The following is a 25923-nucleotide window of genomic DNA, read 5'->3' on the forward strand; positions in this document are numbered from 1 at the left end:
TAATTACCGTATTGATTCAATAATCAGCATGAAACCCTTCTGCCAGGAGGAGCCAAGAGCAGCAAGGGCTGGATTCATTGTCTAGGGCAGCGGTTCTCAAACTTTAGCAACCCGCGGACCCCCATTTTTATTTAACTTTTTTCGGGGACTCCCAACTCCCACCCCTCTGAGTCCTTGCCCCACCCAGTTCTCGAAGGCCACGCCCCCCATTTACTCCATCTCCCATCCCCCACCCCCAGTTGCTGGCTCTTCCCAACCCTCACTCACTTTCACCAGGCTGGGGCAGTGGTTTGGGGTACAGGAGAGGGTGTGGGCTCTGGAAGGGAGTTTGGGTGTGGGAGGGAGTGAGGGGTGCAAGCTCTGGGCTGGGATTTTAGGTGTGGGAGGGAGTTTGGGTGCAGAAGGGGGTGTGAGCTCTGGGAGAGTGTTTGGGTGTGGGCTTTGGGCAGGGGCAGGGCCTTGGGGTGCTGGAGGAGGTGAGGATGGGTGGCTCCCAAAAGTGACCTGCACATCTCTCTCACAGTGGTTCCTAGGCAGGGGGTCATGGGGTCTCCGCACGCTGCTCCTGCCTGTAGGCACAGCCCACGCAGCTCCCATTGGCTGAAGTTCCCAGCCAATGGGAGCTGCAGAGTCAGTGCTTGGGCTGGGAGCAGTGTGAGAAGACTACCTCCCCCTCCCCTGGGCTGCATGGACATACAGGCCTCTTCTGGGAGCAGTGTGGACCATCCCTGCTCCTTCCCCTCCCTCCCAGCACCTCCTTCTCACCGGGGAACAGCTGTGTTCCCTGGAATGAAGGAGACACTGAGAGGGAGGGGGAGAAGTTGAGGGAGGGAGGGGGGAGGAGTTGATCAGCGGTGCCCATGGACCCCCTGGAGTCCCCTCGGGGTCTCCTAGGGGTCCGTGGACCTCAGTTTGGGAAACACTGGTCTAGGGGATTTCTCTTAACAATACAAAGCAGAACCAGCTCCAGCCCTGACCCAGTAACCTGGTAAAATTTAACACCACTCTGGGCATCACTAAGAGGCAATATTTCCCCACTCGCAAACACTGACACTATGTATGGTGAAAAGAGAATTTTTATTAGAAGGGAAAGGGAACCCAGCATTAATTTGGGAAAACACCACAACCACATTCAAAAGCATGTGACCATAAGCAAACCCGACCCCAGAGTGCACCTTGTGATGTGAAAGTCTGACGAACGAATGTTCCTTTAGTACATCATTCCTCTCTCCCTCTGCTGCACCCCACGCACAGTTGGCTGTCCTTGGTTAGCGAAGTGCCAGAGTTCATAAGTGCGTTCACAGGGTTCAGTGCCTCTGCAACTGGCTCACACCTGTCACCATTTCTCTGCCGCCACCACCACTGGCCACTAGTGCCACTGCTGCTTGCTGCTCCCGTGACATCATGTTCTGAGGTTCCACCACTTAATCCAACGCTCAGTGATTCCATCAGGTAGTGGGGAATCTCACAGCCAGTGCAGTCTCTGCGTTGTCTTTCACTGTCCCTATACAAGGTCTAAGGCTCAGCATCTAGACCTGCACAGTAACAATGTGAGGTCTAGGTATCACCAACCAGAAACAAGGACTCTCAATTGAGTCCAATCAGCCCTGTCATTAAATACTTGTCCCCACCCACTCTCCTCTTCACTAGCATTTGGCATCTCTACCCCCTGCTTAGCAAGTGAGGTTCAGTTTAGGGTGACCCCGTCACTCAGGGCATGCTAAGCACAGTTCTGCTGCCCTTTACTCGTACAATAAAGATAACATTTCATTATGCATTCAAATACTAGAGTGATTTGTAACCCAAAGTCAGACAAAATTGATCATTTTGGCAAAGCAGCTCCATCTGCTGCACACCTAGGCAGAGCAGGCATGTCGGTGCAAACATGGTCTGCTCCTGAAGTCTTTTACCCCAGCCCATAACTAGATGTCAGGGGAGAGCTCATTCAGACCCTTCTTACAAGTAGATCAAGCCTTAAAATGTCATAGAACTATAGTACACAGGAACAGTAGGTCTCACAGAATCTCTTCTTCAGACTGCTACTTTGTGTCTATGTACAGTGCCTAGCTCAATGGGGCTCTATTTATGATATGCCCCCAGCACTACTGCAATACACTTGATAACAAAGCACTCTGACTCATCTGTTCTATTATATATCCTGTAGCTGATGGTTCTTTGGGGAAAAATAATCATGGAAAATAATTACCATTTTCCAAACAGCTCTACATTTGACTTACCTTCCCCTTCTTTGGTGCTATGTGAATCCTTTTGTTGAATGTGGCGAGGCTAGGAGGAGCTTCTCTGTCTTCTCTAGAAGTCAGCTTTTGTACCACATATGCTCCAATCCACCCTACCAGCAGAAGTCTCCAGTGCTTCTTTTAGGGCTTCAGTGGTGAAATTTGCAGGGCTGCTGGCACTTCAGGTATGTCTACACTAGAAACATGGCAGCTGTGCTGCTGTAGCACTGTAGTGTAGGCACTATAGAGATGGAAGGAGTTCTTCCATGCTGTAGTAAATCTACCTCTCCGAGAGATGGTAGCAAGAAGAATTCTTCACGCATGAAATTTTTCATAGCCCTGAGCAATATAGTAAAGCCAATCTAACTTTGTAGTATAGACCAGCCCTTATTCTCATAAGAATTTGTGGGATCTTTCCCGTTTATCTAAGGCTATGATCCTGCTCCCATTTGAGTCAACAGAACAACTACAACTGATTTGAATGGTGCAGGATCAAGCCTGAACAGAGAAAAACAGGTTTCCTTATCACCCTTATCAGGCCAGGTTAAGGATGTTTGCCGCCCTTTCTGGTCAGATGGATTGCATACAATTTCCATTTAATAAAATCAACTCCTGTGATAAGATATTATGGAAACCTTCTCCATTTCTAACTTTACTTCAGTATTAGCTCACACTCCAATTAAAGATAACGTGACACCATAGTGTGTCCCAGCTTCACATGAACCTGTAGAGACCAGTGTTAAAAGGAACAGTGTCTGAACTTTCTTGAGGAATTTGTAGACAGAATACAGTCAGCATCCTGCAGACAGCTTCCTCCCAGAGGATTTCATAGAGCTGAGAGAAACAGGAAGGTCACTAGTCACTTTTGGGTTCACATAACTCAATCAGCTAAGATTAACTCTATCCTAACATAGGCATTGTTATGCAGGATCAGACCAATGGTCTGTCTAATCCAGAATCCTGTCACCAACAGTAGAGAATAATAGATGTTCAAATGAAGATGCAAGAAATACCGCAGTAGACAAAAAGAAAAGGAGTACTTGTGGCACCTTAGAGACTATCCAATTTATTTGAGCATAAGCTTTCGTGAGCTACAGCTCACTTCATCGGATCACTTGCATCTGATGAAGTGAGCTGTAGCTCACGAAAGCTTATGCTCAAATAAATTGGTTAGTCTCTAAGGTGCCACAAGTACTCCTTTTCTTTTTGCGAATACAGACTAACACGGCTGCTACTCTGAAACCTGCAGTAGACAGTTATGGGATAACCTGCCCCTCAGAGAAGTTTTCTTCATCCCCAGTAGTTAGAGATTGGTTTAGACCCTGAGGCATGAGGGTTTGTAGCCTTTCCAAAGCTTTTTTTTAGTATATCAACTCTCCATATTATTGTTTTCTAAATAAACATCTAATCCCTTTTTGAATCCTGCTAAGCTCTTCGCCTCAATGACACATCGTGGCTATGAGTTCCACAGACTAACTTTGAATTGTGTGAAAAAGCATGTCTTGATCTGAGTTTTGAATTTTCTATGTACCTGTCCTATTATTGCTCCAAATTATTTTCTATATAATTTACAAATTAAAATAATAGAGGACTTTTCTCACTCTTAGTCACTGTATTTTTAGACAGGAAAGTTCAATGAACCTCAACTAGGGCTGGGTAAAACTCAATGGTTTTGATTCATAATCATGCAAAACTTTTTTGCTATGTGCCTGTTTAGTAGGAAACAGGAATATAATTCTACCTTTCCTTCCTAAATTGTGAATATTTTAACAAACTGTCTAGTCTGTAACCACAACCTATACTAGATGGAATTGAGAACTGCTGAGCTCTGTGTCACAGACTCTATTCTGCTAATGCATAGGAAAGACTATCATTTAGGTCTAGTGGTAGGAGTTTGTTCTTAGATCAGAAGGATAATAGTTTTATCACTGCAGTAGCTGTAAATCTGAGTGGCTATGTTGCACCTCAGAATTACAACTATGAAATTCCTAGGTAGCCACAGATTTCTTACAATATATTTGCACTTAAGAAGTATTTTAGGATGATCTTGTTGTGTTAAAACCATTCATGTTTATTTGAATCTATTTTGAATCACTACATGCTACTCTAACTTCACATTAAATGTTCACATAACACAACATAAGTCCATTTCTGCTAATTCTGCTAAGTGTTTTTGCTAAGAATATATATTCTCAAATATTTCTGGACCTACAGGAAAAAAAATGTTTTGGTCGTGAAGTAAACGGGTTTGGTTAGCAATAGACAGTGGACGGGATTTTCAAAAGTGCCTAGGTGACTTAGGAGTAGAGCTGGTCAAGAATTTTTCAACAAAACTTGTATTTTCATCACCAGAAAATGCTGATTAGACAAAACTGAAATGTTTGCGAAACAAAACCTTTTTGCTGAAATGTATCTGTTTCAATGAGTTTTTTTTCATTGAGAAGGTTTCTCAGGGTCCAGGATGGAATTCTGAATGAGAAAGAGAAAAAGCTGGGCCTGAATTATTCTGGATTTTTTTTTTTTTTGCAAAAAACATGGAAGGTGCTCAGCAACCAAATGTCAAAGCCTCAAAAGATTTTTGTTGTTTTTTTTGTAAAATGAAATTTGTTTTCTAGCCAGACCTACTTAGGAGCACAAGTCCCATGGAAAGTCAATGGGACCCGTACTCCTAATCAGTTAGGCACTTCTGAAAATACCATCCTGCGCTGCTTTTGTTGGGGCATACTAAAGCCTGTACATTCTGCCCATGTTTTTTTAAGGTGGCATATCAGAATTATTTCAAGGGTTCTATTTGTAAACCATTTGCACAGAATGTGAAAGTTTCAAGTGTGACTTTTTTATATATTGCAGAAAGTATGATAAAATACATTGGTAAATAATAGATTAGTCCTGAATTACAACATGCTCACATACGTCCTCCCTAGTGAAAAATAAGAAACTTGCTTTTTGTAGGTCCAGTCCTGTGTGCTTTGCGCACAGAAAGCACATTCACTTCAGGGGTGGTGTGATGCATATTGTTTACAGAAACCGGCACTTAAATCTGACTCATTTGTAAATTTAATATATAGATAGTAGATTTTACATTGAATCACAGTGTCTACTGAAACCTGCAAAACTGCAAGGTACTTAGGCCAAACAGGAGATGGGCAGGCAAGAAAGAAGCATTCCAAGCTCTAGCTAGCCATCTATACCGATTGGAAACTACGAGTAGCATCTACAGCATATTTATTATAGAAATATCTCAGCTAGTGCATTGCTATACTAGCCCCTCTTTCTCCATTGATCAAACATAAGCTGCTTGTTTTCATTTTTAAGGCTCTTCTTGGTCCATCCCCATGCTACCTATCACCTTTCATGCACTATTGTGATGTTGATCCCTGCCTCCAATCTGCCAAGGATGCCAGCCTTCATCACCCATTTGTTAAACTTTCAAACAAGCACCTTTAAACTTGCTTCCATGCTGCCCCTCATGCTTGGAAGGTGGTCTTCATAACCATCCACAAAGTAATCTCCTTATCCTTCTTCAGATCTCTCCTTAAAACTTCCCTTTGTCATGATGCCTACAAAAATCTTACCTGTTAGGCAGCTGATGAGCTCAGATCACCACCTATCACGTTGACAATATTGACTTATTGTTCCCTGTCAGTCTGTCTCCACTTGTTCTCTCTGATGTCAGGGCTTGTCTACATGGAGAAATTGACAGGAAAAGCTTAGGCTACGTCTACACTAACACTTTTGTCGCTCAGGATATGGAAAAAACCACACCCCAACTGACATAAGTTTCACTGACAAAAGTGCTGTTGTGGACAGTGCTATGTTGGCGGGAGAATGTCTCCCGCCAACATAGCTACTGCTGCTTTTTGGGAGTGGTTTAATTATGCCATCGGGAATGCTCTCTGCTGCTGTCATAGAGCGGCTCCACAGGAGACCTTACAGTGGCGCAGCTGCAGTGGTACAGCTGTGTCACTGTAAGATCTGTAGTGTAGACATAGACTCATTCAGCTACAACTATGCCAGTCAATTTCTCTGTGTAGATGAACCCTTGTATTTAGATTGTGAGCAATTATAGGGCAGGGACCATCTTTTTGTTCTGGGTTTGTACTGCACCAAGCACAATGGGGTCCTGTCTGTGACTCGGGCTCATAATAATAAATAATAATAATAGCAGTCAATGGCATACTATTATGAATGCACAGCACATAAACCTGCACTATATGTATGTGTGTTACATATGTTTTGTTTTTTTCTTTTTTAAGGACCCAACTGAGAACCCTTTGAAGTCAAAGGAGCTTTTCCTTTGCCTTCAGGCTCTTGACTTGCACTTGACTTGCAGCTCCTTCTGGCAATTTTGATCTCATAAATGTCATTGTACCTCTGTAAGACTGTAAGGCCAACATATTTAAGAGGGGCCACAAATTTGGGGTCTTTAATCTACTGCCTAAATGTAGACACCTATCATCTATTTTTCAGAGGCGCTGTGAACCTGCACCGCCCATTCCCTTGATCACAGATACTGATGGACGTAATGATAATAAATAAAAAAAATAATTCATGTATTCTATCGTCTAAAACAATTAGTCTTTTATTTACAAATCCCATTATGATGATTTTGGGGAACATTTCTGACAGTAAGGCATGGGGAAAATTAAAACATTTGGAGAAACATGTAATGGATTTGCGTTAGGTTGGAGGAATGGTACAGTGGTTAAGGGAGTGAAATAGTTTTAGAGCCCCCTGAATCCCTGGTGTTAATTGCTGAGGGCAGTGGGGAAAGAGAACATGCAGAAGAAAAACTTACTGATTTACATCAGCATAAATATTTGTGCATTTTCTGTGATGGTTTCATGTTCTATATAATGTTACTATATTATAGAATTTAACAGCATTTAAACTCCAATCCCAAGTCATTACCTGGTGACTGAAATCTGCCAGTGGTGCAGGTCTAAACTTTCTGTAATAGCTTCTTTCAGACTTTCAGAAAGAGAATGCTATGTGTATTTCACACAGACCTCCTGTCCTGCAATGTCTTGGGGCACTGTATGGGCACACAGCTCTTTTCACATGGTTCTCCTTACAGGATTATGGTCTAAATAATTAATGCAGTGTTAATTTCAGTCTTCCGTCTCAAAATTTGTTTGGATCAAAATAATCCCTAAATTATCATGTCAAGTTTTTATAGTTTTTTTAAATAAAAAAGAAAAAATTGGTGTCTATGTATGATGAGGTGTAAAAACCCTACATCAGTCAGGCATGGATTAAAGAACTACTCTGGGATAGAGCAGCCCTGCCTGGCCACACCTGCAAGGCATGTCAGGCCTGAAGGGAGGATGTAAAAGGGAAAAGCCCAGCTTAGTTGGTGGCAGACTGGGGAAAGAGCAGGTTTTTAGTTCTTGGCACCAGGGGAGGGCCTGGTGGAAGGCAGGAACTACATGGGTGACCACTGTTTGTCAGCCCCTCTCCTGAGGGAAAAGAGAGCCCGGAGATTGAACCAATGCTTGGAGACTAGTGATAGAGATTTATCTGTGGGTACCAAATGAGGCTACAGCCCATTAGAGACTCCCTGAATCTTACCACAACCTTGTGTGAGTTCTTTTGTGTTTAATTGTCCTTTAGAACTTTGACAACCCCAGAGGAGAATGGACTTCTGCAGACACAGATGAAGGGCTGAGTCTCCCACAGTGAGACCTGAGCTGTTGACTGCCTGGATGGTGAAGACCAGAGTCTGGGTAAGTTCAGAGCCTTGTCTCACTGCTTAAAGTTAAATCAGGTTTTCCTAAACATCTCAGAATCTGTCCTGAATAATTCTTTGCATCGCTGAAGTACAGTAATGAAGCTTAAATATACAGGGAACCAATTCTGCTTTTAGAAAAGGAAGAACATTCCTCTAACCAACATGAAAAATAAACACTTCATCAAATCAGTTATCATTTATGATTCATTTTAACCCATTGAAATATTAACTAAATTCCCTTTAGACTTACTGAACCTTGGTAGATACACTGAAAGTTATTAACAAAAAGAATGAGGAGTCTGGTGGCACCTTAAAGAGTAACAGATTTATTTGGGCATAAGCTTTCTTCAGATGCATTCTATGCATCTGAAGAAGTGGTTTTTTTACCCACGAAAGCTTATGCCCAAATAAATCTTGTTAGTCTTTAAGGTGTCACCAGACTCCTCATTCTTTTTGTGGATACAGACTAACATGGCTATCCCTCTGATACTTGAAAGCTATTAAGATTTTCTTGGGGAATATATATTTAACTTTCAGTGTTTCATGTCAGTGGTTCATGTAAATATCCTTCCTTTGCATAATAAGGCTTTTTAGCATCAAAATATCAATCATTTTATGTATTTTTATTTATAGTTGTAAAAATTATTCTAATAAAACCACTAGAGAAGGATAACTTGAAAGTATAGGTCTGATTCTGATCTCACAGCAGAGTGAATCTGAAGGAGCTCCATTGACTGGTGTAATTGAGAGAAGAATTTGTGCTATTCATCAGAACTAGGTCTAAGAATCACTTTAAAAAAATTCTATTCAAATCAAAACTGAAGTGGGGCCCTCATTGCGCTGACCCTCTGTCCACAGGAGAATTTCATCCTCATACGGAAACTAAGTGTGCACAACAACTGATATTTATCGAGTGGGTCTAATCCTCCATTCCTTGTGCACCCAAAAATGCTAGTTAAATTGGTGGAAGCTTTCTGTGTGAAAGGTGTCATGTATTGAAGACTATTTTGGAATTGCAAGCTAGCTCTTTAAGAGTAGGAGATGTGGGCAGTTGCTGTTCCTGCTTGCAAGCAAGGGGGCTCTGTAGGGAAGCATGTGATCAGGAATCAGTTTTGCAGATAACTAGCTAAAGCAAGGTCGTGTGTTGTGCCTCTGTTTTTAGGGACCAGCATGTGTCCTCTTTCTGTTCTGGGGTTCTTGTGTGTTCTTAATCCTAAGAATTATAGTGTTATGTTGCAACCTTCCAGCAAGAGTATTTTATGTTTGTATCTAATTTGTTTGTCTATATCTATGAAACTATGAAACATACCACACGGCATGTGAGACAAGGTTGAGACAGTGAAAAAGCAAAATTCTTCAAAGTCTTCTTCTGTTTTGCCAATATACTCTCATCCCTCACAGATGTTAACAGAACTGCCCATATAGGGAGAGAAGGCTCAGGGTTAATGGGACAGATTTAGGTCTGGGATAAGGGGGCCCAGTGGCATTAACTTTAATGAAGTTGCTGCCATTTACTCCAGGTGTGAATTTTCCCCAATATTTTCCCCATCATAACTCTGAGAAGAGAAATTTTGGTCTAAAGCTGGATTCAATGAAAGCTCTGTCTGACTTCTGCACTACAGAAGCTCACACTAGTCTTACCAAAAGAAAAAAAAATCCTGTAGACTTCCTCAATATGGAAACTGGACATGGTATATGTTTAAGAAGTAGCATCACTGAAAATAATCCATTTTGCCTGACCTCACTTTGGAAAGATAGATGTTTATTATTTTTAAAAAGTATCCCTTTACAAATGCAATAAATGTGAGATCCAGCAACTGTATAGCTACTCAGTCTGCATTCCTGAAAACAATACTGGTGAACAGTTTAATTATTTTGTTCTTCCTTAAATCTCCTTGCCAAGAATCTTTACTGGATTAAGTATTCAACACCAAGAGATTATAGATGTATATCCCTGTAGCTACCACTGCATACATCTCCACATAATCACTGGGATTAGTTTTCTGAGGAAGTAGATCAAAGCTTTATTTCCTTGTGGGTATCCAATAATAAAGGCCAAAGCTAAACCAAACTCTCATCACTTTTGCATCTATCCCTCAGCTACTAGATCAAGACTAAATAAGAATGTGCATAAAGATAAAGTCTATGGAAAAAGCCGCAGAACTCTTCAACATCTGTAATAATAGGAACACAGAAGAGAAATAAAAGGGAACTGGACAGATGGCAGGTAAAATGAAACCTTTAAGTGTACATAAAGGAAAGCAATTAATACATTGTAGAGCATTTTAAAAGTAACTGTGAATAAACATTCACGAGCAAATCACACATCTTGTGTACATATCTGTGTACGATGGTGTGAATTACAGAGTGCAACCTGTACTGCATTATGTTTAGTTTTTTGTAAGCAGGTCTTTAAAAAAAGTCACTGCACATGACAGAGAATGGAGTTCTGGCTGTAACCAGCATCACCATGAAACTCAGTTGTTTAATATACAATCGGTCTATTGATTTCTTTTCAGTGAATATATTCCAGAAAGGTCATTGCACATTTAAAAAAATTCATTGTGTAGCTCTGCACAATTTTAGGCCCTGAGAACAAGTTGACCTATATTTATACAAAAGATCATTAACCTCTATATTCACATATAAAGAGAAATAATGTGGCCCGGGGCTTAGAGCAGTGCACTATGAGTGGAGACTACTGAATTCTACTCCTTGTTCTGCCACAGATTTTATTCAGGAACTAGCTCTCATTGACTTAAGTAGGAAGTTTGTCTAAGGCTTTGTCTTCACCCAACAGGTGCCTTTTACACTGAGATAGCTAATGCTTGATAGTTATCTTGCAGTCATACAAGGAGACAAGGCACTTGCAATTTCTATCACAAGGGTTCAAGGTAAGGTTAGCACTATATCTCTGCCTGTGGTTGACCTCTCCTAGTTTACCTTTCACTAAAACTATAATGCCTTGTCTCCACTATGGCTTTTCCAGTGGGATAGCTAATACAGGTGACTTATCCCATGATAAAACCACACCTTTATTTTGCAAGTGAAGATATACTCGAAGATGTGCAAGACTGGGCTCTCTGTGACCTCTGACATAGGACTAGAAGGAACCTCAAGAGGTCTTCTAGTCCAGTCCCCTGCACTCATGGTAGGACTAAGTATTATCTTAGACCATCCCTGACAGGTGTTTGTCCAACCTGCTCTTAAAAATCTTCAGTGATGGAGATTTCATAACCTCCCTAGGCAATTTATTCCAGTGCTTAACCAACCTGACAGAAAGTTTTTCTTAATGTCCAATCTAAACTGCCCTTGCTGCAATTTAAGCCCATTGCTTCTTGTCCTATCCTCAGAGCTTAAAAAGCGAACAACTTTTCTCCCTCCTCCTTGTAACAACCTTTTATGTACTTGGAAACTGTTATCATGTCTCCTCTCAGTCTTCTCTTTTCCAGACTAAACAAACCCAATTTTTTCAATCTTCCCTCATAGGTCATGTTTTCTAGACCTTTAATAATTTTCATTGCTCTTCTCTGGACTTGCTCCAATTTGTCCACATTGTTCCTGAAATGTGGCACCCAGAACTGGTCACAATACTCCAGTTGAGGCCGTATCGGCATGGAGTAAATTACTTTATTGTGTCTTGCTTACAATAGTCCTGCTAATACATTCCAGAATGATGTTTGCTTTTTTTGCAACAGTGTTATACTGTTCACTCATATTGAGCTTGTTATGCACTAAGATCCCCAGATCCCTTTCTGCAGTACTCCTTCCTAGGTAGTCATTTCCCATTTTGTATGTGTGCAACTGATTGTTCCTTCCTACGTGGAGTACTTTGCATTTGTACTTATTGAATTGCATCCTATTTACTTCAGGCCATTTCTCTGGATTGTCCAGATAATTTTGAATTTTAATCCTATCCTCCAAAGCACTTGCAACCCCTCCCAGCTTGGTATCATCTGCAAACTTTATAAGTGTACTCTCTATGCCATTATCTAAATCATTGATAAAGATATTGAACAGAATCAGACCCAGAACTTATCGCTGTGGGATCCCACTTGATATGCCCTTCCTGCTTGCCTGTGAACCTCTAAGAACTTCTCTCTGGGAACAGTTTTCCAACCAGTTATGCATCCATCTTATAGTAGCTCCATCTAGGTTGTATTTCCCTAGTTTGTTTATGAGAAGGTCATGTGAGACACTATCAAAAGCCTAGCTAAAGTCAAGATATACCACATCTACCACTTCCTCCCTATCCACAAGTTTTAACCACCTAACCACCATGTCACTTAACCACTTTGATCCTCAGTTTACACATAAATGCCTTCCTCAAGGTTACCGTGAGACTTAATTACTGTTTAGAAAGCACATTAAGACTCTTGGGTGAAAGGTACTATATAAGTGCAAAGTATTTATTATTATTGTATTTAAAAGATCAGTTTAACATAAGCTTTTTGCAATTCAGCACAAATATTAATGTTGCGCAACAGCTGATGAAAAATGCAGACCTATTTTACTCCTTAAGAATTATATTTATTATGCCAGTGTTTCATTTATTTTGCTTGAGTTGCCTTTATCAGCAACATTTTTGAACAATACCAAAAAGACACAAATATTTTCAACAATTGTAACATTCTCGGCACATAGTTCTACAGCAAAAATTGTTTCCTCATGGGTTATGTTTAAAGACTTTTCTTTTTTAAATCTTCAGAAGGGATATGGCACTGAAAAAAATATTTTAGCTTGGTAAAAAGTGACCTGCACTTATAACATTTTCTAATGAAATCTATAAACATTAAGGCCAATATTTATTAAACTATGAGGTCCTGCTTTTATAAAGTGATATAAAATCCCCCATCCTCCTTTCCTAGTCTTACTAACACTTTAATCTGAATTTAATTAAATATAGTGGGCTACTGACAATGGATGCCATTGATGTATAGAAACAATATATTGTTTCTCTCATGTTATTCTTTTAGAAATTTGAGTTTTAATATATTTTTCAATAAAAAGAGTTGGTGTACAAAAGTTATTCATTTAATAATCTCATTCCTTTCCCAAACCAAATAATTATTTTTTTATTTTCTACTGTTTTTACACAGAAAAAATTGACTCATGTAAGAGCCCTGTTCTTTTAATTGTTATTGATTTAAACATATTTTTCTTTTCATTGCTCTGCACCAGCGCAGATGCTGAGATAGCTCCTGTATTGCAGACACACTAAGACTTTTGATTACCTAACAGCCCCTTTTCTTCCCTCTCCCCGCCATGCAACATGTACAGCTTTCTGACTTGGAGACTTAATTGCTTTGGTCTTTAGCAGGTGGGATGCCCTTGTGAGGGAAAGCAAGGAATAGGCCACTGAGGCCCAGGAGGATTTTTAGCCACCCACTAGTTTACATCTGCCACATGAAGCCTTCACAACCTATGGGTTCTCATTCCCATAGTGCAGCATGGCTTTTCTGGAGATGCTCAGACCCTGTAAATCCGAGCATTGCAGGTCTACTCCTCTTCATCCACAATGGAGTCCTGGTCTTTAGTGGACCTTTGAAGAAAGGAGATACTGTGTAAGGAAAGAGAGGGGCAGCAGCTTGGGATCTCTTTCAGGAAGAGGAGACCACTTGATAACCCTCATCCCCCACAAGATTCTACTTCCTGCCCTTCTGCAGTCAGTTAGACAGCTTCCCATTCCCACCTGATCCCATTAGTCTTGCAGACAGGCAGTTGAAGTACCATTGTTCATTGTGCAGACATAACCCTATCTCTACTAAGGCCAGAGGAGATCCAACCCAGGTCATTCCACTGGCCATCAGAGGTTCTGAACTCCCAAATTGGTAATGGCCCCAGAAATTCCAGCACCTAATGGGAGATCATAGGGAATACATTTATAGCGTAGTGAGTCATCTCTCCCACGACTGCCTGGATTTAAGGAGGCCCTAGTCGTGTCACTAAGGCAGCAAAAGTTGTGTTAAGTTATCCTGGGAGCTAGAGTCAGAATGACAGTGTCCATCTGTGTCCAGTGGCATCAATAAAGAATCTCCTTTATATTCATTCCAGCTAAATTCTGTCTGTCTGATTACTACAAGGAACACTATATTGGTGATGAGGATACAAGCAGTGACACCGGTATGGGGGGGGGGGGCAGGAGGCCATGGCCCATCCACTTTTTGCCATGGCAGACCCCACCCCCTTCCCCTCCTATTCTCCCCATGTTCCTGCTCCCCGCCCAGGGCACATGGAGATGGAGGGTCTGCGCCAGCTTCCCATAGCTGCCTGCACAGCTCTTATCCTGATCTTGCTCCAGCCATGGGATGGGACCTCGGAGCCACAGCCTGGCCCTAGTAAGAGCTGCACAGACAGCTGTGGGGAGCCACAGCACAGATCCTCCACCAGCCCTGGTGCAGGGCCTGTGGGGCAGGGATGCAGACTGTTTGAGCCCGCTGCACTGTGGGCAGGTGGAGGCTCTGCCACAGCTCCCCTCAGCTACCTGCGTGGCTCTTACCATGGCCGGGCTGTGGCTCAGAGGCCTTGCCCCGCAGCCAGAGCTTGGTCCGGGTAATAGCTATCTGGGCAGCTGTGAAGAGCCTGGTCCCTCCACCTGCAGTGGGTGAGAGGCCGGAGGGCAGGGACACAGACTTGGCCCCAGTCAGGCTTCCAGCTTGGCCAGGGGCGGGGCCTCCAGGGAAGAGGAGGGGCCTTGGGGGAAGGGGTGGGGCTGGGGCGGGGCCTCAGGGGCAGGGCCTCATGGCTACAACCACCACCACTTTTGGGAAAGCTCTGCAGCCATTTGTACAAGTTGCAAACATGAAAACAGGAGCAAACAGTCCACAGAAACAATATCAGGCATGTACAGTACAGACCCACTTACAGTGCTTAAAGCAGCACAAAGCGTAAAGAGGAAAAAAACAGTGGGGGGGTCAACACGGGTCAACATGTAAAATCGATCCTTACAAAGGCTTAATAAACAGCAGTAAATTGAAAGGGAATAAGAAGACTTAAATCCACCCAAGGAGAAAAGTTTGGCTCAAACCAGAAACTGTTGTGAAAAGGTCCCAGTGCGGTGGTGTTTGTTTGGCAGTTTGATCACCTTACACGGAGAGCACTCTGAGCCCCATGAAGGCATAACTGCCACAGTTTCACCCATTTGCAACTAAAAGCAGGCTCAGTGTCTGCTCAGACTTCATCATTGTGAGGGGCATAGGATTCTGAAACTGCATGGAAAGTCTTTGTGAATCTTTGTGAATACAGGCACAAAACATTGCAAACAAGCTAGGAAGGACACTATGGTCGTGCTGAGTGTGGCTTTAAAAATATTTAAAGATAATCCTACATTAGAGGGTCAGTACCTCTCACAGTGAATATTGCAGTAGATAAAACCTGAATAAATAAAATAAATGGTATGATTTGAATAACAAATAACTGTAATAACATAAAGAATAAAATAAATAAAAGACACAAAAAAGCAATTATGACAGCAGCAGGTCTCCTGTCTTTCCCCAGCTTTAACATAGATGCTGAATATGCAATGCTCAGATCCAGATGGAAAAAATAGATTAAGCATTTGAAAAAAACTTTTATAGCTTCAGATATTAAGGAAGCTTCTCAGACAGCTAGCCATGCTACTGCACTCAGGAGGGCACCAGAAATGTCACATTTGATACACTACCTAAAACTAAAGGATTCTGCAATTAGAGAGACAAGGTGGGTGAGATAATATCTTTATTGGACCAACATCAGCTGATTAGAGTGACAAGGGCTCTTCCTCAGGTCTGTATAGCACAAAAGCTTGTCTTACTCACCAACAGAAGTTGGTCCAATAAAAGATATTACCTCACCCCTCTTGTCTCTCTAATATCCTCAGACCAACATGGTTACAACACTACATACATGATTTGCAATCTCAGTCAGAGATTTTGAAAGTCACATTTAATAGTTAGGTGCTTAATTCCTATTGACTTTCAATGGGAGTTTGATGTGTAACTGCCATGTGTGGCTTTGAAAAGCTACCCCAGGGAATATTTAAACCCCAAGAAGAATATGACGTGTGTACATTTTGTCAAGTAAGGCAACAACCTGACAGATGTTGAACACTTACTACACTTGGCTATCCCCACTAGCTGCCATATGCTAGTCTGCTGACCTGGACAGCAAGATAAAAATGTCAGATTGCCCAAAACTGCACCTCTTTCAGGTTATAAAAGCAAGCTATAAAAGAGACCTAGTTACAGTTCTTAAAGCAGTTCAGAACACTTTTACTCTGTTTCTTGCCTGCAGAAAGATCACCTTCCAGAAGTGCTGTTATATCAGAAATTACTCAGTACCTTATGCAATCTTTATCCTTTGCTTATTTTGTGAAGGATTAAGTATTTGTGGTGGGATCTGCTGACACTGAGCTGTATAGGTAGATTTTTGAAAATTGGAAATCAACATTTGTTGTTGAGTAAGTACAAACTTGGTACTGACAGGTTTCAGAGACAGGCCAGTCCTTGCCTACAGACAACCCCCCAACCTGAAGCGAATACTCACCAACAACCACATACCACACAACAGAACCACTAACCCAGGAACCTATCCTTGCAACAAAGCCCGTTGCCAACTGTGCCCACATATCTATTCAGGGGACACCATCACAGGGCCTAATAACATCAGCCACACTATCAGAGGCTCGTTCACCTGCACATCCACCAATGTGATATATGCCATCATGTGCCTGCAATGCCCCTCTGCCATGTACATTGGTCAAACTGGACAGTCTCTACGTAAAAGAATAAATGGACACAAATCAGATGTCAAGAATTATAACATTCATAAACCAGTCGGAGAACACTTCAATCTCTCTGGTCACGCAATCAGAGACATGAAGGTCGCTATCTTACAACAAAAAAACTTCAAATCCACAGTCCAGCGAGAAACTGCTGAATTGGAATTCATTTGCAAATTGGATACTATTAATTTAGGCTTAAATAGAGACTGGGAGTGGCTAAGTCATTATGCAAGGTAGCCTATTTCCCCTTGTTTTTTCCTCCCCCCCCCCCCCCCGACGTTCTGGTTAAACTTGGATTTATGCTGGAAGTGGCCCACCTTGATTGTCATGCACAGTGTGGGGAGAGTGGTCAGTTTGGATGAGCTATTGCCAGCAGGAGAGTGAGTTTGTGTGGGGGGGGGTGAGAAAACCTAGATTTGTGCTGGAAATGGCCCACCTTGATTATCATGCACATTGTAGGGGGAGTGGTCACTTCAGATGAGCTATTACCAGCAGGAGAGTGAGTTTGTGTGTGTATGGGGGTGGGGGAGTGAGAAAACCTGGATTTGTGCTGGAAATGGCCCACTTTGATTTTCATGCAGGTTGTAAGGAGAGTGGTCACTTTGGATAGGCTATTACCAGCAGGAGAGTGAGTTTGTGTGTGTGGTTTTTGGAGGGGAGTGAGGGGGTGAGAGAACCTGGATTTCTGCAGGAAATGGCCCACCTTGATTATCATACACATTGTGAAGACAGTGGTCACTTTTGATGGGCTATTACCAGCAAGAGAGTGAGTTTGTCTGTGGGGGGGCAGAGGGTGAGAAAACCTGGATTTGTGCTGGAAATGGCCCAACTTGATGATCACTTTAGATAAGCTATTACCAGCAGGAGAGTGGGGTGGGAGGAGGTATTGTTTCATGGTGTCTGTGTATATAATGTCTTCCGCAATTTCCACAGTATGCATCCGATGAAGTGAGCTGTAGCTCACGAAAGCTCATGCTCAGATAAATTGGTTAGTCTCTAAGGTGCCACAAGTCCTCCTTTTCTTTTTGCGAAACTTGGTACTGTATACATTTCTGTTTACAGCTGAAAGATTTCAATATTTCCAAAGTAACTGCTGGTTTGGAAGCCAAACACAACCCCGTTCTCTGTTTCAATTATAAAAACAATACATTTGTTGCTTACCAGGGTATAAGGACCATTAAGCATCAGAAAGAGTATATTAGCTAATCAAAATGGTATTGCTGAGTAACAATAATAAAATGATGATACGGATCACAGAGCTGTTTGCCCTCAGAAACAAGTGAATTGCTCCAAAAAAATTATGCATTTTTTATTTTTTGAACTTTTAGTGAAACTTATGTATGCAGAGAAGTGGGTTGTATATTAAAATAGTTAGCCAGCCTAGCATCTTAAAGGTTTAAGTGTGTATTTACTAAACTTACACTGCATGCAATTAGCATGAGAAAATGAAAGACACTTATTCCATTTATTTCCATGCTTTGACCAACTCTATGAAATTTGATATAGCTTCAATCTTGACGTTCTTGTGGAAGTGATGAGAGAAGCACAAACTAGGACCAACTAGGAAGGCGATGAATAAAGAATAGGACTTGAGGCCTGGTCGTACTTCCATTACAGTCAACAGTAAAGCTTCCGTTGACTGCAATGGGGGCAGGATCGAACCCAACAAAGCTCATTTCAGTACTTGTTGAAAACCCTTGTTGATCCAACATATCACAATAATAATAACACAGCAATAATTAAATGACACTTTATAATGACATGCATCATTGTCATTTATTTAGGGAACTTGCCTCCTCTATTATATCCCTTATTAATGAGGTCATCTGAGTTCCAGAGAGGAGGGAGGCCACAGCTTTATTGGACTCCAATCTAGTGGATGATCCTATAGTTACCCAGCTCCATCTGCAACTGGTCAGAAGAGCATGCCTTACTGAATACCAAAGTGACAACAGTGAATCAAGCCTTTATTAACTCCAGACTTGATTAGTGTAACTCGTTGTGTCTAAGTATACAAGCCTCAAGCCCTGAAGAAGCTACCACTGGTACAGAATGCAACATGCATTATTTCTCACTTCCTTAGAAACTTGAGTTATGGTGACTGCACCACCCTGATACTCCACACCTTGCAATGCTCCTGCCTGGGTTCAGAATCCAGTTCAAGGTCTCTGTCCTGAATTTTAAAGCCCTGCTTGGATTTGGCCCTAGATACCTGCAGGACATGCTTCCCATGACAGTTAGATATTTTTGAAACAGTCAATGAACACAGGAGGTTCATGAGTGTGGGAGAGAGAACAATCAGGGTACATCTATACAGGGATGACAGCCCCGCAGCACAGCCATGGCTGTCTGAGTTGGGCTCATGGGACTCAGGCTGCGGGGCTAAAAGTTGCTTTGGAGATGTTTGGGCTCGGCCTGGAGCCCTTGCTCTGGGATGCTGAGAAGGTGGAGGGTCCCAGAGCTCAGGCTCCAGCCCAAGCCAGAACATCCACACAGCAACTCTTAGCCCCGCAGCCTGAGTCCCATGAGCCCAACTCTTCAGGCCCACAGCCCAAACCCTGTGAGCCTGAGTCAACTGACCTGGGCCAGCAGCAGATTTTTTTTATCCCCATGTAGACATTCCCTCATGGGCTGCACCTAATCTCTGGAACTCAATCCTGCAATAAATGGAATTAGCCACCTGCATCACTACATTCCTCACTAAACACAACTTCATTTCTTTGACTTAGCTACCCCTCAGTAAGTGACACACACACAACACAAACCAATAAGATCCTATAAAGTTATTTTTCCTTCAAGCTTTAATAGCCTTTGTGATAGAGAAGACAGAAATCAGGTTTAATATATACATTGGGGATTCTTGACACTGTAGCTGTCCCTGTTTCTCTAACTCACAAACTGAAGAACACAGGATGTGCTTGATACCACACAGGGTCTGTGTAAATCATGGCCTGGCTTACACAATCATGGAACAGATTGCTGATTATACTAGATGGAGCTCATGTCCCCTCTCATTTATGATCACATACCTTCTCTATGGCAACAAGTATAAGGTATTTAGCTGTCCTTTAATGTGATTTAGCAAGTGGAAATAGGACAGAATCTTAACATCATGTGATCAGCCATGTGGGCCACCAGCAGGTGTTCTGCAGATCACCAGAGTCCACAGGCCGCAGTTTGAAACTAACCACGTGAGCTGAAATTGATTGTCTCTTATTACTTGGGGCCATATCATGTAAGATTTACAAATATTGCAGCCTTTGCTTTTTATCATGTTTGATGATAAAGTTTTCAACCGAGTAATTGTGGGTTTGATTTTCAGAGGTGCTGAGTACTTGCAATCCCATTAAGTTCAGTTGGAGTCGTAGGGGCTCATCACCTCTAAAATTCAGGTCTCTATTGATTTTTTTTTTCCTTAAAATTTTCACCGCTGCTCTAACACTCTTGCAGCTGCTCTAGTGGTAGTAACAACGGTAGTCCTAACGTAGACAAGCTGTTCGTGTTTTTACCACAGTCACCTAACCCCAGTCAGAGAAAATCTAGACAAGTGATCAAAGTGCTGCAGTTGACAGCAGGATTTCTACACTTGCACTCACACCATTACTGCCACTATTGGGGCTACACCAACATCAGTGCGAAATTTTAAGAAAAAGCTCAGTGTGGACAAGGCCCTGTGTACTGTAACTCTGTTCAATAGATCATTCATGAAAACACAACTCCCACCCCCAGAGAGCAAGTAAAGTCAGGTCATGAGCAGGAAGTGATGGAGACAAGGCAGAGTTTCTTAGTTAAAGCTCAGATTCAGAGTGGGGCATTGTCGTCATGACTACGAGTTCCACATGCCTGGAGTCACTGCTTTCTGAAAAGAATGATGCAGTGTCTAGCCTTACAGCTGAATATATAAACCAAATTAGTCTACTATGCCTCTACCTGTCCTGTGGTTCACAATGAAAGGCATAATACATCATGCAATAAATAATGTAGCAGTTATATGCTATGTGCATGACATTATTACAGTTAGACACCATTTTATTTTCTCTTTAGAGTTCCCTCTCACAATCATCATTTGTAAATTTCAAAGAGCAAGCTGATTCAGAAGAATTCTGTGTGACTACTCAGAGCTTCAGTCAAATACGAGCTAAAAAGTACATTTAGAATCCCCCCCCCCGCTTTCCCCTCCTCATATATTCTTGCCATAGTCCCATTAAAATGATTTAGTGCTTCTCAGTTCTTCAGAAAGCAAAAACAAATGTCATGTCCTGCACAACTGTGTCAGGGGACCCAGTCAGAACAGAATTGTCCCCAACACAGTTAAAGCACAGTTCCATTTTGTAGTCTTGGATGGGACCTTAAGTGTGGTCCTGAACTTAAAAGTCCCTAATGGTTCCAGCTACCCCACAAGATGAAATTGGGCTTTTATTTTGTTGGGGAGGATTGTGTGGGATGGACAAGTCCTGTGGCACAGTGGTACTGGTAGTGTAGTCTGGCTCAAAGGCTTATTTTAAGAGACAGAGTTGTCTAAATTTAGAGGCAAATGTATAATATGATGTAAAATATATGTTAGCCCATGTAACTAAGCATATGTCAGTGTAATTTATATGTCAAGGGGTTGGAAGAGAGAGTAGTAACTGGAAAAACAACTAATAGGAGGGGTAGGAAGGTATAAATTAACATTAATTTACACTTCCTTCACATTCTTCTACTACCCCAGTTTGTAATTCACATCGGGTTAGATTCTCTTAGGCTCATTTACACCATATATAAGGTACATGTTAGTAAGTGAATGTACATGGTTGTATATTTTACCACATTCTTAACAAGGGTGTTGGAGCCTTCCCAAAAGTGGGGGGGCTGGGAGCCTCTGTCCCCCAAAAGCCCTCTCCACCCCACCAGGCCGGAAGCCAGGACAGGGCCAGAACAGGGTCTGCCCCTCTTCCTGCTCGGGGTGGCGGTGGGCCAAAAGCAGCCCCCTACCAGTGTCCCCACCACCTGGACTCCCTCACCCGTGGCTCCCCACAGTTGCCCACACAGCTCTTACCGTGGCTGGGCTCCAGCTCTGAGGCCCTCCTCCAGCCAGAACCAGGTCAGGGAGAGCCCCTCAGGCAGCTGTGGGGAGCCAGGCAAGTGGGAGGGCCATGGCCCCCTGATCCCCCCTGTTCCAGCGCCACTGATTCTTACACATTACTTCTGTGTTCAACAAAACAGATCTTATTCACACTTACACCAAGACTCCTTTACAGTGCTCTGGCAGTGTAAAGTGTAAATTATACTTACACCCAAAGCAGTGCAAATAAAGATCAGGGAGAAAGGGTAATGTTATAACAGACCTGCAGTGTTGCTTCAAAAAATAAAATAAAATTCCTTCATTAATGGGGCAGTTTTATTTTCTAGCAGGGAAAAAACAATGTAGGTTTAACAAAGTTCCTAAAAATAACATTGGCAGCAGATACAGTAGCTTCAAAGACTTGACTCAGCAAAATATTGCCAGTATTAAATACCATGCAAGTATCTCATGCTGATTCTTCCTATTTCTTGCTGGATTGGACAGAGTTTAAAATAAAGATGAATGTTAAAACTACTGTACTTGTTGCTTTAGCCCAGCTAGTAATGCTAAATAGGGGTGCCACATCCATTGTAAACCAAGATATTTAGAGTTTAATTATAGAATCATAGAATATCAGGGTTGGAAAGGACCTCAGGAGGTCATCTAGTCCAACACCCTGCTCAAAGCAGGAACAATCCCCAACTAAATCATCCCAGCCAGGACTATGTCAAGCGTGACCTTAAAAACCTCAAAGGAAGGAGATTCCACCACGTCCCTAGGTACCCCTTTCCAGTGCTTCACCACCCTCCTAGTGAAAAAGTTTTTCCTACCTAAACCACCCCCAATGCAACTTGAGACCATTACTCGTCGTTCTGTCATCTGGTACCACTGAGAACAGTCTAGATCCATCCTCTTTGGAACCCCCTTTCAGATAGTTGAAAGCATCTATCAAATCCCCCCTCGTTCTTCTCTTCCACAGACTAAATAATCCCAGTTCCCCCAGCCTCTCCTTATAAGTCACGTGTTCCAGCCCCTAATCATTTTTGTTGCCCTCTGCTGGACTCTTTTCAATTTTTCCACATCCTTCTTGTAGTGTGGGGCCCAAAACTGGACACAGTACTCAAGATGAGGCCTCTCACCAATGCCAAATAGAGGGGAATGATCAAGTCCCTCGATCAGCTGGCAATGCTCCTACTTACACAGCTCAAAATTCTGTTGGTCTTCTTGGCAACAAAGGCACACCGTTGACTCATATCCAGCTTCTTGTCCACTGTCACCCTTAGGACCTTTTCTGCAGAATTGCTGTCTAGCCATTCAGTCCCAGTCAGTGGCCATGCATGGGATTCTTCCGTCCTAAGTGCAGGACTCTGCACTTGTCCTTGTTGAACCTCACCAGATTTCTTTTGGCCCAATCCTCTAATTTCTCTAGTGCCCACTGTATCCTATCCCTACCTTCCAGCGTAACTACCTCTCCTCCCAGTTTAGTGTCATCTGCAAACTTGCTGAGGGTGCAATCCACGCCATCCTCCAGATCATTAATGAAGATATTGAACAAAAATGACTCTTGGGGCACTCCGCTTGATACTGGCTGCCAGCTAGACGTGGAGCCACTGATCTCTACCCATTGAGACCAACAATCTAGCCAGCTTTCTATCCACCTTACAATCCATTCATCCAGCCCATATTTCTTTAACTTGCTGGCAAGAATACTGTGGAAGACCGTATCAAAAGCTTTCCTAAAGTCAAGGAATAACACATCCACTGCTTTCCCCTCATCCGCAGACACACTTATCTCATCATAGAAGGCAATTAGATTAGTCAGGCATGACTTGCCCTTGGTGAATCCATGCTGACTGTTCCTGATCACTTTCCTCTCCTCTAAGTGCTTCAGAATTGATTTCTTGAGGACCTGCTCTATGATTTTTCCAGGCACTGAGGTGAGGCTGACTGGTCTGTAGTTCCCTGGATCCTCCTTCTTCCCTCTTTTAAAGATGGGCACTACATTAGCCTTTTTCCAGTCATCCGGGACTTCCCCCGATTGTCACGAGTTTTCAAAGATAATGGCCAATGGCTCTGCAACCACATCCACCAACTCCTTTAGCGCTCTCAGATGCAGTGCATCCGGTCCCATGGACTTGTGCTCATTTAGCTTTTCTAAATAGTCCTGAACCACTTCTTTCCCCACAGAGGGTTGGTCACCTCCTCTCCATACTGTGCTGCCCAGTGCAGTAGTCTGGGAGCTGACCTTGTTTGTGAAGACAGAGGAAAAAAAGCATAGAGTACATTAGTTTTTTCCACATCCTCTGTCACTAGGTTGCCTGCCTCATTCAGTAAGGGGCCCACACTTTCCTTGACTTTCTTCTTGTTCTAACATACCTGAAGAAACCCTTCTTGTTACTCTTAACATCTCATGCTAGCTGCAACTCCAAGTGTGATTTGGCCTTCCTGATTTCACTCCTGCATGTCTGAGCAATATTTTTATACTCCTCCCTGGTCATTTGTCCAATCTTCCACTTCTTGTAAGCTTCTTTTTTGTGTCTAAGATCAGCAAAGATTTCACTGTTAAGCCAAGCTGGTCGCCTGCCATATTTACTATTCTTTCTACACATCGGGATGGTTTGTTCCTGTAACCTCAATAAGGATTCTTTAAAATACAGTAAGCTGTCCTGGACTCCTTTCCCCCTCATGTTATTCTCCCAGGGGATCCTGCCCATCAGTTCCCTGAGGGAGTCAAAGTATCCTTTTCTGAAGTCCAGGATTCGTATTCTGCTGCTCTCCTTTCTTCCTTGTGTCAGGATCCTGAACTCGACCATCTCATGGTCACTGCCTCCCAGGTTCCTATCAACTTTTGCTTCCCCTACTAATTCTTCCGAGTTTGTGAGCAGCAGGTCAAGAAGAGCTCTGCCCCTAGTTGGTTTCTCCAGCACTTGCACCAGGAAATTGTCCCCTACACTTTCTAAAAACTTCCTGGATTGTCTGTGCACCGCTGTATTGCTCTCCCAGCAGATATCAAGGTGATTGAAGTCCGTCATGAGAACCAGGGCCTGTGATCTAGTAACTTCTGTTAGTTGCCTGAAGAAAGCCTCGTCCACCTCATCCCACTGGTCCGGTGGTCTATAGCAGACTCCCACCACGACATCACCCTTGTTGCTCACACTTCTAAACTTAATTCAGAGACTCTCAGGTTTTTCTGCAGTTTCATACTGGAGCTCTGAGCAGTCATAGTGCTCTCTTATATACAGTGCAACTCCCCCACCTTTTCTGCCCTGCCTGTCCTTCCTGAACAGTTTATATCCATCCATGACAATATTCCAGTTATGTGAGTTATCTCACCAAGTCTCTGTTATTCCAATCACATCATCTTCCTTGACTGTGCCAGGACTTCCAGTTCTCCCTGCTTGTTTCCCAGGCTTCTTGCATTTTTGTAGAGGCACTTAAGATAACTCGCTGATTGTCCTGCTTTCTCAGTATGAGGCAGGAGTCCTCCCCTGTTGCGCTCTCCTGTTCGTGCTTCCTCCTGGTATCCCAGTTCCCCACTTAACTCAAGGCTTTGGTCTCCTTCCCCCACTGAACCTAGTTTAAAGCCCTCCTCACTAAGTTATCCAGCCTGCTTGCGAAGATGCTCTTCCCTCTCTTCATTATGTGGAGCCCATCTCTGCCTAGCAATCCTTCTTCTTGGAACACCATCCCATGGTCAAATAATTCTAAGCCTTCTCTCCAGCACTACCTGCATAGCCATTCATTGACTTCCACGATTCAACGGTCTCTACTCAGGCCTTTTCCTTCCACAGGGATGATGGACGAGAACGCCACTTGCACCTCAAACTCCTTTATCCTTCTTCCCAGAGCCACATAGTCTGAAGTGATCCGCTCAAGGTCATTCTTGGCAGTATCGTTGGTGCCCACATGGAGAAGCAGTGTTCTGTGTGTCCTCTAGCTGAGAACCAGGCAATATGTGCTGTAATGTGTATAGGAACAAAGTACATACTGTGGGTACCTAAACAGCCACTTTCATTTTTGCTTTCATTGGCATACAACTTTACCCAAGCATTTTAAATTATATAGCAGCTATGGAATTTTTATGCTTTCTAGCTTTATTTATACAAAAATTTATTGTACCGGAGGAAAATATGTAATAAAATAAGGGCAA

The sequence above is a fragment of the Natator depressus genome, chromosome 1 (genome assembly GCF_965152275.1).
Source record: "Natator depressus isolate rNatDep1 chromosome 1, rNatDep2.hap1, whole genome shotgun sequence".
NCBI lineage: Eukaryota > Metazoa > Chordata > Testudines > Cheloniidae > Natator > Natator depressus.